A 12,477-nucleotide genomic window follows, 5' to 3' on the forward strand; every position below is an offset into this window, starting at 1 on the left:
AGCAGGGGTAAGCTTCTGGAGCTCTGAGCCAAGTCCAGCTCAGGAGAGCAGCTGTCAGCACAGAGCAGATCCACACTGTAAAAACATTGGTGCCCTATGTTTTGTAGGAGCCAGACTATCAAAGAAGCAGAGCTCCCATGGTTCTCAACTTGGGTTGGGATCCTCCATCCTCTCAATGGGAGCTGCTCAGTGCAGAGCTCTCATGAAAGCCTAGGCCCAGGTCCTACTGTCCCAGGTGTTAGCCACCCTGGGAAATGCTGCAGGAAATAGCCCTCAGCCACCCTAGGTTTAGATTGTAAAGTCTCCCCCTCCTAAGTAAGCTGCTGCAGGGAGAAAGCTCCCAGCCACACAGGCCCTGCCCGTGCTAGGGGTCAAACTCTGCTAGAGCCCAGTGTTCACTGCAGTTGGCCAACAGAGGCACGTTCCATGCTACTGCAATTGGTGCCTCAGTTCCCTGCTCCAGCTCTGGGAAAGAGCCATCCCCTATACTGGCTGGAGCACTCCAGGGTTCCTGGCGTGGCTCCCACCAGAGGCCTCAGCAATGAGGAGAAACAGAACAGACTTGAGAGGTCGGGTCTTACCTTGACGATGAGTCTCAGTGTGTCTCTCATAGGCTCCCTGCAGTCTGGGACATGGCAGTAGCAGAACCAAATGCGGCTGATCCCCATCAGCCCTCACCACCTCAGCCTGCCCAGCCCACGGTTGCTATGAGCTTATTGACTGCTGCCGTCCACCCTCACAACTCAATGAGTCAGCACTAAATAATTGATGCTAAGTGGAGTCTGGAGTGGAGCCAAGATAGAAAGCAAAGCTTTGGGCTATGTCAGGCTCCAGAGGCTGGGCTGCGGCAGGGAAAGGAAGAGCAGTTTTGTGTCCCGGTCCACGTGGCCAGAATAGGTCGCAGTGTCATTGGCTTCCGCAGCCTGCTCGAACCCTCCGAAGGGCAGGAGGACACGTGGCACAGCAGGAGTCGGTCAATAGGCAGAAGGGGGCACTGCAGAGGCACACAGAGGTCTGGGAGAGGGATGCTGGGTAAAGAAGCCTTTTAAAGGCTGCATGGAGGTAGCACCTCAGTTCGGACTCAGTATTGGTCTCTGCTTCTCAGGCTTGGACCTCCTAGCCATCAGCTCTTTGCCAGAGCAGGGTGGGATGCTCCCTGCTGCCACAGACGAAGTACTGAGCATCTGGGCTTGGCCTGGGCATCCCCCTCCTTCCCTGCTCTTGTGAGCTCTTTGGGGCAGGGCTCGTCTCTCACATTGGGCACGGACAACGGAGATCTGATCTCAGTTGCAGCCTCTAGACGCTGTCATCATGCCAACCACCAACCTGGCAGGCAACCCTGCTGAAGCAAGTCTTAGCCAAACGGGCCCAGGGTGCATGCTCCTGCCTGGGGCCGGCTTGCCTGGGGCCACTGGGCATGGCACGCAAACACTGGGAAATGCACTGTTCTTCGGCCTTGTCTTTTGTGCTGGATGGATTTACCTGCTAAGGTGCCATCAGGTAGTGTCTGAGCAGGTGCTGAGCGCAAAGCAGCTTGTAGCTACAGAGGGGCTCTGACATTAGATCAGATCGTTCCACAGGGCGGCAAGCTGCACCAGAAGCGAGTGCGTTTCCTGTCGCTGCCCTTCCTCTTGCCTCAGGACTGCACTGTAGAGGGGACTTTGTCCCAGTTCAATCACCATCCCAGCTCGAAAGATCAATCAGACTCTCCCACAGCTAGAGATGAAATCCAGAGTCAAAGCACTTTTCCACAATCTGTTCTGTCCGTGCGCGTCAGGCCTGCGCACACTAGGGTGACGGGAGATACCTCCCCGAGGTGTAAGTGAAGCCACTGTAGTTCACTGGTTGCAAGAACAAAGGGTCCCAAACCCACAGGCTCCCCACGTCTCCTGCCAGTAACCAGCTGCAGACTCCAATGAGATAAGCTCTGAGAGAGCTTTCCTCTGAGTCACAGCAGCCTGTAATTCAGCAAAGTGCAGCTCGTCACCTGTCTCCCCTCTGTATGATGCGACCTCCCTTCCTCCAGCACACACCCTGATACAGATCACCAGGTTGAGCAACTGTCCGTCTACACCCCTATCTCACAACCGCAGCTACACTCCACAGGAGCACCACAGCTCACAGAAGCTAGGTTCAAAGCCAGAGGGGCCAGGGCAGGGTATTCTCACTGCAGGGCTGTAAGATATATAGCCTGTGAGCACCACAGCTCAGGCTGGGCCCACCCTGGACTGCGGTCTAAGCCTTCCTGTTGTGGCCAGTCTTGTTCTAACAGCGAGCCTTGCTGCACACCAGCCTGAGCAACATAGCCCTGGAGTAAGCAATCCCAAGGGCCACCTGCCTGCCAATACGACCAGGACGTCGCACACCAGGCCAGTTTAGTCTGTGGTTCAGATACAGCAACGATCCCTGAGTCAAATGGCCACAGGATTCCCTGCACCTAGCAATTCCTGGGATACAGCCATGAGCTAGGCTTCCACAGGCAAGAAGGGGAGGATGAGTCGAGGCTACCCAGTCCAGCAGAGAGGCAGGTTCCCAGGTGCCTCTGGCTGATGCACAGAGCTGCTTCAGTATATACATGCCTTGCACCATCACACAGGGTGGAGACTTCGTGGACTTTGCTACGTCCCATCCCAAGTCCTTGCAGCTGCTCTCCAAGGGGTATGCACACTATACTGAGTTGTAAGGTGGGACCCAAGTCTGTCAGGCTTCTTGAGGGCTCAAGCTAATCCAGGAAGTCAAGAGTTCCAACTTGAACTCATTCTCCTTGGGTAACCCCTCCCTCTGCACCAGCATTCGGCCCCCTCTGAACCCCCCCCCCCCCACTGCCCTCCACTCCCTAGGATCAGCAGGGTAAAGCAAATGCCACCACAACTCCTTGCCCCCAGTGTTGGGAAAACAGGAACCAAACAAACCAGAGCACATTCCCCTGGGATTGTCTCTCTGCTCACACTCCAGAGAGGAGGACAGAAGCAAGGTTCTGATTTGGCCTGTAGCAACCTAAGGGTTTCCAGTAACACCAGGTACAATGCAGGCATCTCATGCAACTGGAAAGGCCCCACAATCTCATTCCCTGCTGCCTTGGTAGAGACAATATTATGGGCTAGTGTGTGCATCATTCCCCCTTTGCACGTGGGAGTGGTGGGGAATAATTCCTAGTTGATCAGAAAACCCTCTTTACCCCCCTCCCTCCCAGCTTCACTAACCTGGGACACCACAAAAACCACACACTCTAGAATAGGGATGGGCAAACTTTTTGGCCTGAGGGCCACATCAGGGTTGCGAAACTGCATGGAGGGCCAGGTAGGGAAGGCTGTGGAAGATTTCACTCTGATGGGCAGGATTCCTACATCATCAGCTGGCACAAATGCCAAAGAGCATCGCACATGCACCAGCCTGGGCTTTGACTTGGGCTGGTCACTGATGACAGCGGATGTCTCTTTCGAAGGTGTGTTAAACCTTTGATACAGAGGTTGGGAATAATTTTAAGAAACCACACGCCACTTCCTCTCCCTTTTCTTATCAAAGTCTGGTCCGAATCCTGGCAACTGTTCATTCCTCTCTATAAAAGGAAGCCAATCTTTTGAGACAAACCATGATCTGGTTTACTTGTGGCACCTTAGAGACTAACCAATTTATTTGAGCATGAGCTTTCGTGAGCTACAGCTCACTTCATCAGATGCATACCGTGGAAACTGCAGCAGACTTTATATATACACAGAGAATATAAAACAATACCTCCTCCCACCCCACTGTCCTGCTGGTAATAGCTTATCTAAAGTGATCATCAGGTTAGGCCATTTCCAGCACAAATCCAGGTTTTCTCACCCTCCACCCCCCCACACAAATTCACTCTCCTGCTGGTGATAGCCCATCCAAAGTGACAACTCTTTACACAATGTGCATGATAATCAAGTTAGGCCATTTCCTGCACAAATCCAGGTTCTCTCACTCCCTCACCCCCCTCCAAAAACCCACCCCCATACACACACAAACTCACTCTCCTGCTGGTAATAGCTCGTCCAAACTGACCACTCTCCAAGTTTAAATCCAAGTTAAACCAGAACATCGGGGGGGGGGGGGGGGGGTAGGAAAAAACAAGAGGAAATAGGCTACCTTGCATAATGACTTAGCCACTCCCAGTCTCTATTTAAGCCTAAATTAATAGTATCCAATTTGCAAATGAATTCCAATTCAGCAGTTTCTCGCTGGAGTCTGGATTTGAAGTTTTTTTGTTTTAAGATAGCGACCTTCATGTCTGTGATTGCGTGACCAGAGAGATTGAAGTGTTCTCCGACTGGTTTATGAATGTTATAATTCTTGACATCTGATTTGTGTCCATTTATTCTTTTACGTAGAGACTGTCCAGTTTGACCGATGTACATGGCAGAGGGGCATTGCTGGCACATGATGGCATAAATCACATTGGTGGATGTGCAGGTGAACGAGCCTCTGATAGTGTGGCTGATGTTATTAGGCCCTGTGATGGTGTCCCCTGAATAGATATGTGGGCACAATTGGCAACGGGCTTTGTTGCAAGGATAAGTTCCTGGGTTAGTGGTTCTGTTGTGTGGTATGTGGTTGTTGGTGAGTATTTGCTTCAGGTTGCGGGGCTGTCTGTAGGCAAGGACTGGCCTGTGCTCACAAATCTTGGGAGACAGGCCAGTCCTTGCCTACAGACAGCCCCGCAACCTGAAGCAAATACTCACCAACAACCACATACCACACAACAGAACCACTAACCCAGGAACTTATCCTTGCAACAAAGCCCGTTGCCAATTGTGCCCACATATCTATTCAGGGGACACCATCACAGGGCCTAATAACATCAGCCACACTATCAGAGGCTCGTTCACCTGCACATCCACCAATGTGATTTATGCCATCATGTGCCAGCAATGCCCCTCTGCCATGTACATCGGTCAAACTGGACAGTCTCCACGTAAAAGAATAAATGGACACAAATCAGATGTCAAGAATTATAACATTCATAAACCAGTCGGAGAACACTTCAATCTCTCTGGTCACGCAATCACAGACATGAAGGTCGCTATCTTAAAACAAAAAAACTTCAAATCCAGACTCCAGCGAGAAACTGCTGAATTGGAATTCATTTGCAAATTGGATACTATTAATTTAGGCTTAAATAGAGACTGGGAGTGGCTAAGTCATTATGCAAGGTAGCCTATTTCCTCTTGGTTTTTCCTACCCCCCCCCCCGATGTTCTGGTTTAACTTGGATTTAAACTTGGAGAGTGGTCAGTTTGGATGAGCTATTACCAGCAGGAGAGTGAGTTTGTGTGTGTATGGGGGTGGGTTTTTGGAGGGGGGTGAGGGAGTGAGAAAACCTGGATTTGTGCAGGAAATGGCCTAACTTCATTATCATGCACATTGTGTAAAGAGTTGTCACTTTGGATGGGCTATCACCAGCAGGAGAGTGAATTTGTGTGGGGGGGTGGAGGGTGAGAAAACCTGGATTTGTGCTGGAAATGGCCTAACCTGAAGATTACTTTAGATAAGCTATTACCAGCAGGACAGTGGGGTGGGAGGAGGTATTGTTTCATATTCTCTGTGTATATATAAAGTCTGCTGCAGTTTCCACGGTATGCATCTGATGAAGTGAGCTGTAGCTCACGAAAGCTCATACTCAAATAAATTGGTTAGTCTCTAAGGTGCCACAAGTACTCCTTTTCTTTTTGCGAATACAGACTAACACGGCTGTTACTCTGAAACATGATCTGGTTGTTAAGGCACCCACTGGGGCCGTGGAAGACCTGGGTTCTATTCCCAGCTCTGCCACTCACCTGCTGGGTGTCCCTGGGTGAATCACTCCACATCTGTTTCCACTCCCACCCTTTGTCCGTCTTATCTGGTTAGTCTATAAGCATTTCACAGTAGGTGGCCTTGGACATAGCTGCTGTGTCTGCACAGCAGGTAGGAGGTGATTGCCGCACATGTGGTCACACATTCCAACAGGCAACAAAAGGGAGGCTATACAATGCAGCAGTGCTAGCATCCCTTTGATATGGACGTGAAACATGGAGAGTTGACCAACACACATTAAGCAACTTGAAATATTTCTCATGTCCTGTCCTCATTCTAGTCGGAAGGTCCACTGGCAGGACAAAATCTCCAATATTAACATCCTGAAAAAAGGCAAAGCCAACCAGTATCGAGGCAATGTTCAGCAAAGCTCTGCTTAGATGGACAGATCACATAGTCAGACTGGGCAACAACAGACCCCTGAAAAAAATTTTCCCTGGTGAGCTGAAACTCGGAAAGAACAGCGGGACAACAAAAATGCTTCAACGACACCTGTAAGCAGATTCTCACCTCATGCGCCCTAAATACTGATTACTTCGAAGACAGCCCCAGACAGATCTGAATTGACAGCAACTATCAATAAAGGCTTTAAACACTTTGAGGAAGGCTGATGTGAAAAATGGATTAAAAAAAGGCCAACCTCATTCAGTCTTCAATGGCATCCTGCGTATTCCTACATGATATCTGTCTGCCACCTTCCTGCTCACCCATCGGGCTACTCAGCCACATGAGAACACAAGTGATGCCATGACATCATCAGATACAATGGACAGAGACACTGTGCTAACTTAAAGCTAGCAGGCAAAGCTAAAAATAGCAGTGACGTTTTGGCAGTGGCTATGGCATGGGCTAGTTACCCGAGCACAATACTGCCTGGGCTCCGGGGTACGTTGGCTAGCCCGTGCAGCTATGGCATCACTGCTATTTTTAGCTGCACTAGCTAGATTAAAGCTTGCTGGTGCATGCCTCCATGTTTTGCAAGCACATGTCCTGAATGCTTGTGGATACAGCCTGTGTTTGTAAGGCACCCAGCACTCTGGGGCCCACGGGGCGCAGATTCAGTCAGTCAGTCGGGTGTACTGGTTCCTCGCTGAAGCTGCTGCGGTGTAATATCGAATCTCAGCTTTCATTTGAAAACATTGCAACCCTAAAAATCTAGAGATTTAAAGAACACCTCCAAGTCATGACGCAAGCATAACAGATGCAGAGAGGTCTGTGAGTGTGCTTAGGCCTCAGAGGTGTCAACCGCCCCAATCATCTCAGCAAGGAGTTATCTCAGATACCCTAAATGATCACCACTGGGTGTTTACACAGCGAAGAAAAGCCTGAGGCACCGAGTCTCAGAGCCCTGGTGAGTTAGCTCGGGCTCACTGGGCTTGGGCTGTGGGGTTGAAAACAGCAGCATACAGATTTGGACTCGGGCTGGAGCGTCTACACTGCTATTGACCCAGGCTCAGAGCCGCAGGTTTTTCTTCGCAGTATAGACATATCTGCCAATGTCAGCCTTGTTTCCTTTCACTCCTCACGTGAGGGGAGGGTCACAGCTCTGCACAATTCAGAGTGCGTGATGGCTCCTTCTGGCAACTCACATGGGTGAAGCTTATTTTGTGGGCAGAGCATGAAGAGCACCAGCACTTCACCCCCTGCCCACAATGCCAAGAGGGGCCTTTATGCACTCATGGAATTTAAGAAATCATCATCTGACTCCACTCCTGAGTGCATCAGTAGCACCAGCTGAATCCCCTGTTGGGAGGACTGGCTCAGCGATGCACGGCCACCGACAAACTGCAGGCAGACACCCCTGCCTGGGTCCTGTCCCAAAGGGCGCACACGGCAGCTGCCCGAAGCACGCACCCGGTTTTATCACAGAGGAGATGCAGCTCCAGCAGGCGCACCAGGAGGATGGGACACAAGCAGCTGAACAGAAAAACTAAATAAAAGCATTTTGAGGAAGAGAAAATTTAATAACTTCTCAATGCGTCACTTGGGGTTGTCCAACACTGGAGCAGCTACAACACCCTCTGCAGCATAAAGCCACATTAAGTGCCTGTGGACTCCTGACCTTTAACCTTGTCAGTGGTCACTGAGCATCTGGTTTGGGTCCTACGAGGAGCTTTAGTTCAGTAAGTAGATTCCTTTTGCTCTTGGTTCACCTGCAATTAGCCACACTAGCTATAGTCACAGATTTACATACATGTGCAATATATGTGACTGCCACAAGATCCAAGCTGTACATGCCCAGCGGGGTCACAGTTAGCCAGCTGCTGCCAAGGAAGAGGCTACCAGGGAACAGACAGACACAGACACATCTATGGCAGAGGGGCCCCCTCCTGCCTCCAGAACTTACAAACATCTCAAAACAGTCACATGGACAAAATCAGCCCCATCCCAGGCAAGAGCAGTTTAAAGTGGCCAAATCGATGAGCTGACAGTATATACAATTACTCTCCCATGACTCTTCCCCCCCCCCCCCCCCCCATGACACTTTGGGGAATGGAAACAGCTCCCACTGTTTGAAAGTGCCCACTGAGGAGAAATCAAATTGCAGCAGCAGAAAGCAACACACAGTAAATGCTGGTGCTCGCTCAATAAAACACCAGGCTTAGAATTCACATCAAATGCGACCCCACTCCCTACCAACCAGGTGCAGAGCAGCGATTTATATACAAGCTTTCTCAGCCCCACAGAAATACCACATGGCACATGTTGACAGGCATCATTCCCCCATCGCTCTGAGGGCAGACCCAGGCATGCAGTGATCTCCTGCCAGACCAAATCTCAGCTCCCTGCGAAGACATTCACAGGACTTTTCCTACTCCCTAGGAAGGGGCAAGAGAGAGAAGCATTATAGCAGCGATGGTGGTTACAAAGACAACTTCCCATCTCCGGAGCAGCATACATCTCACAAAACATGATCAGAGCAAACCAACCCATGGAAACTGGGGACTTTCAGTTAGTGCAGGACCTACTATAAACAGAGCACCTCCACATTTTAATCTTCAAATCCCAACCATCTTTCCAGAAAATCACCCATGCCCATTTGGGCACAAAATGACCATCCTTATTCTCTCCCCGCTATAGGCTGGCAGTAACCCTGGGTGGGATCTTTCTGGTGGGGTGCTTTGAAGAGGTTTTCTCTCTCTGGAGACCAAGGGGTAGTCATACTGGCCCCCACACCACACGTCCTTTTCTAAAATCGAGGTACCCCATATCTCCAGGACCACCACTGACTGGTTCCATAACAGATGGGCTATGCTCAGCTGAGCCACCTTCAAATCGGCTGGCTGCCCAATCTTCAAACCTGGCTGTCTTCAAATAGGACCTCAACCCCCATCAAGTGAACAGTTCACCCCACCCCCACACCTTCCACCCACAAAAACCAGCAGCAGCAGCCACCTCTGAAGTAGGACAGAGCCACAGAGACCATTTGTTGAGACCATCAAATAATAATTTACTGCGATTCAATCTGTGGCTTTGTACAGTTGCTGGGAGAGGAGGAGGAGGCAAAAGGAGACGGGGAGGGGGGGAAAAAGTTGCTTGTCACAAGCCTTGATGAAGTTTGAGACAGTCCGTGTGGGGCTCAAGATACCCTCTGTGTCTCCCTCCTCCCCCACACTCCTCCCCTGAATCCATTTGCTGCTTCTTTTGTGTCACCGCCGTCTGCCTGCGCCGCACAGTGGAAACCCCTCCAAGTCACGGTCTGGTCAACTGAAATGAAAAGGGGGAGGAGGAACGAGAATCAGCAGCTGTTCTTATCCTACCCTCTGCTAGCCGCTACCCAGCCCTCCTGCTCCCACTGCCTCCTGCTGAGGGGACTCAAAACGTTACACGGGGCTTGGGGAGCGGGGGGTTGAGAGAACGTGTTAATTTTTGAGAGTTCAGGCCCCTGCTCGGCAAAGTACATGCTTGACTTTAAAGATGCGCTTAAGAAAGCAAGCAGGCGCTTTGCTGAATGGGGCTTTATGCTGGCATTTGAGTACCTAACTCCCTTAGGTGCCTTTCAAGGCTCCAGTCTTTATGGATAAGGGGCATTTTAACGTCGATGATGAGCATGCTGGTGTTGCACCCTGACAGGGCATGTTCCACCCACAAATCTCCACATATTGGATGAAGGTGGGAAAATATCAGCATCTCCCTCTCCCAGATGGGACATAGGCAGCGCTGGGAAGGCAAACATTTTGTGTTGCTGGCTAAAACATTCACAACTGGGTGCCAAAGAGATGCTGAGCACATGCAGCTCCTTTGGGCTTCAGGGGGCATTCTGAGCGCTCAGCACCTCTGACAAATCAGGTCCCGTAGTGAGGCAAGAGCAGAGTCAGGAATCAAACCCAGGCATCTCGACTCCCAGGCCCCAGCCACCAATGCATCTTGGCCTCTCTTTTCCCCGCACTTCTGGTTTTACTCCCCCTCTACTCTTGCCCTTTACCAGATACCGCATCTAAAAGGGAGCTGAGCGCCCAGATTCTAATTCCTTCCTTGGCCATTGACTCATGGCCCCATGAATAAGTCGCTTTACCTCTCTGTACCTCAGTTTACTCATCATAAAAATAGGTGTACTGCCCCAATCTACGTCACGGGGCAATGCAAGGCTCACTGTTAATACGGCTCTGATTTTACTCCTCCGCTGTTGGTCACGGAGGCTGCCCTGGATTACGCAATTCCCTGGAGCATTTTGGGATAGCGTGTCAGAAAGATGCTCTCCCAGTTAAAAGCTGTATTGTGGTTTGCACTGCAAATAAAGAAGGCTAAAGAGGCTCTGCTTTCCTCCGCGTAGAGAAACAGCTGGACTGATACCCTGCAGCACTGTGTGGATTTCTGATGTCCACTCGGCATTTAAGTGTCAGTTTTCTGTCACTGCAGGGAAATGGTAAAGGCTCTTCATTGCCACTGGGATGTGGGTAACTCACAGAATAGTTAGATCAAAACATTTTCAAGGCCTCTTTGGAAAGATTGTCCATGTCAGTGATAGACGCCAGCCCCTCTCCTGCTTCGGCAGCACAATCCCTCCTAGTGAGGGAGAAGGGAACAGTAGTTTAAGGAGATGTTTGGAGCTGTGTGCGCGCTTTCAGCTGAAAACGATCATCGCCAGAGCAGGAAACGAGCCCCAGTACTCGTATCCCCATCCGGAGGAAATGCTTCTGAACATCTGGATTATCTGAACATCTGGAAACCTCCTGTAACAATAGTTGCACTCGGCCCAGCACGAGGATCAGTCCCACTGGGAGATCCCATCCAGGATCCACTCTCCCCTCAGCAGCGAGCCATGGGGCGGGGCGCTCCGCTGTTTTTGTTTACAGAGAAAGAATGTGGGGGGGAGAGGGGGAGCTTGGGGAAGAGCTCTGTGGAGCTCACAGCCTTGCCAGAGGCTGTGTGTCGAGATGCAATGGAGGAAGACAGCTGCCGCCCATTCAACTAGCCCCCTTTAGCAGAGTTCCTGGAACTGGATAACCCCAGCTTTTCCCCTGGGAATTCAGTACCTGTTAAAGGAGATGGAAGAACAGCTCTGGCGCCTGGCGTCCTCTATTATCCAGGGAAAAGGCTCATCGGGGCAGCAGCCGTGCAAGCTTCCCTGACTAGCACACTTCAACCCCAGTCCTTCGGGGAAAGAGGCTACTTCAATTTCCCTGACCCATTCAGCCCTTGCTCTCTCTGCTGACACTGCTGCAGGGTAGTTTGGGTGATGTGAACTAAAGCCACCATGCTCATTCCATGCTGGCCGCCAGAGAGCTGATAGCAGCCTTTGCTCACTGCCATCCGGGGCTGGATTCCCCAGAACCCTTTTACTTAATCAAAAGTTTTTTAAAAAAGGAAAGCCAGACATGCAGCTCTGGCTCTGACTAATATGATTTATAAAGGCAAACAGCCCTTTCACGACACCCTTGACTCTGTTGGCAGCATGTCTACAGTGGCGCTGGGGAGGTAAATTCCAGCTCGAAGAGACATACCCGCCCTAGCTGCGATGGTGAGGGAATTCCTTTTATTGGACCAACCTCCGCTGGTGACAGAGACAAGCTCTTGAGCTTCACAGCCCTTGTCTCTTTCTCCAAAAGAATCTAGTCCAATAAGAGAGAGAGATTGCCTCTCGCCCACCTTGTTTCCCTCAACACGGGTACAACAGCACTGCAAACAACTTTGAATCAGAAATGCAGCCCCAGCCCCGCTTATTCAGACTCCTGTAGGGAGAGCGAGTATAAGGGAATCACTGAGCTGCCCACTTCCTTCACTGCCCTGCTGTTGCCACAGGGGGGTAGTGGTGGGGTGTAATAGAACCTGACTTCATTTGCAGGTAGAGCTGGGTTTTTTTTTTTCCTTTTAATGAAAAAATAAAAAACAGAGGAAAAAATACGTTTTTAAAAATTTGTCAGTTTTTTTTATTTAAAACTGACCACCTTTACCAAAAAATCCAGCTTTTTTAAATGAAAGTTGTTCGGTTTTCATTAAAAACAAACAAACAAAAAAAACACAACACCAGAAAATGCTGACCAAAGCAAGGGCTTTCTGAGGAAATGTTTGTTTTGGCCAATAAGCTGGTTTTTTTTGTTGGGGAAACAAAGGGTTCAATGAAATCATTTCAACCTACTCTTTTTGCAGCCTGATACACGGTCAATGAATCCCTGCCTCCGGCACACGCCTGGCTGCAGCCTGCACCCATCTCTGG

At 50.3% G+C, this 12,477-nt stretch overlaps 1 protein-coding gene across 5 annotated transcripts in view; it reads right to left on the bottom strand.

Annotated features, from left to right (window-relative positions):
• Positions 1-9,245: 9,245 nt before the first annotated feature.
• The window catches only part of HRAS (HRas proto-oncogene, GTPase), a 74,592-nt gene continuing 71,360 nt past the window's right edge, over positions 9,246-12,477 (bottom strand). For all 5 annotated transcript variants that reach the window (XM_077818199.1, XM_077818197.1, XM_077818195.1 and 2 more), the window contains one exon: positions 9,246-9,527. The gene's annotated coding sequence lies outside the window, so the exon portion shown is untranslated. The remainder of the gene's footprint in view (positions 9,528-12,477) is intronic.

Source organism: Eretmochelys imbricata, chromosome 6 (genome assembly GCF_965152235.1).
Source record: "Eretmochelys imbricata isolate rEreImb1 chromosome 6, rEreImb1.hap1, whole genome shotgun sequence".
NCBI classification, from domain to species: Eukaryota; Metazoa; Chordata; order Testudines; family Cheloniidae; genus Eretmochelys; species Eretmochelys imbricata.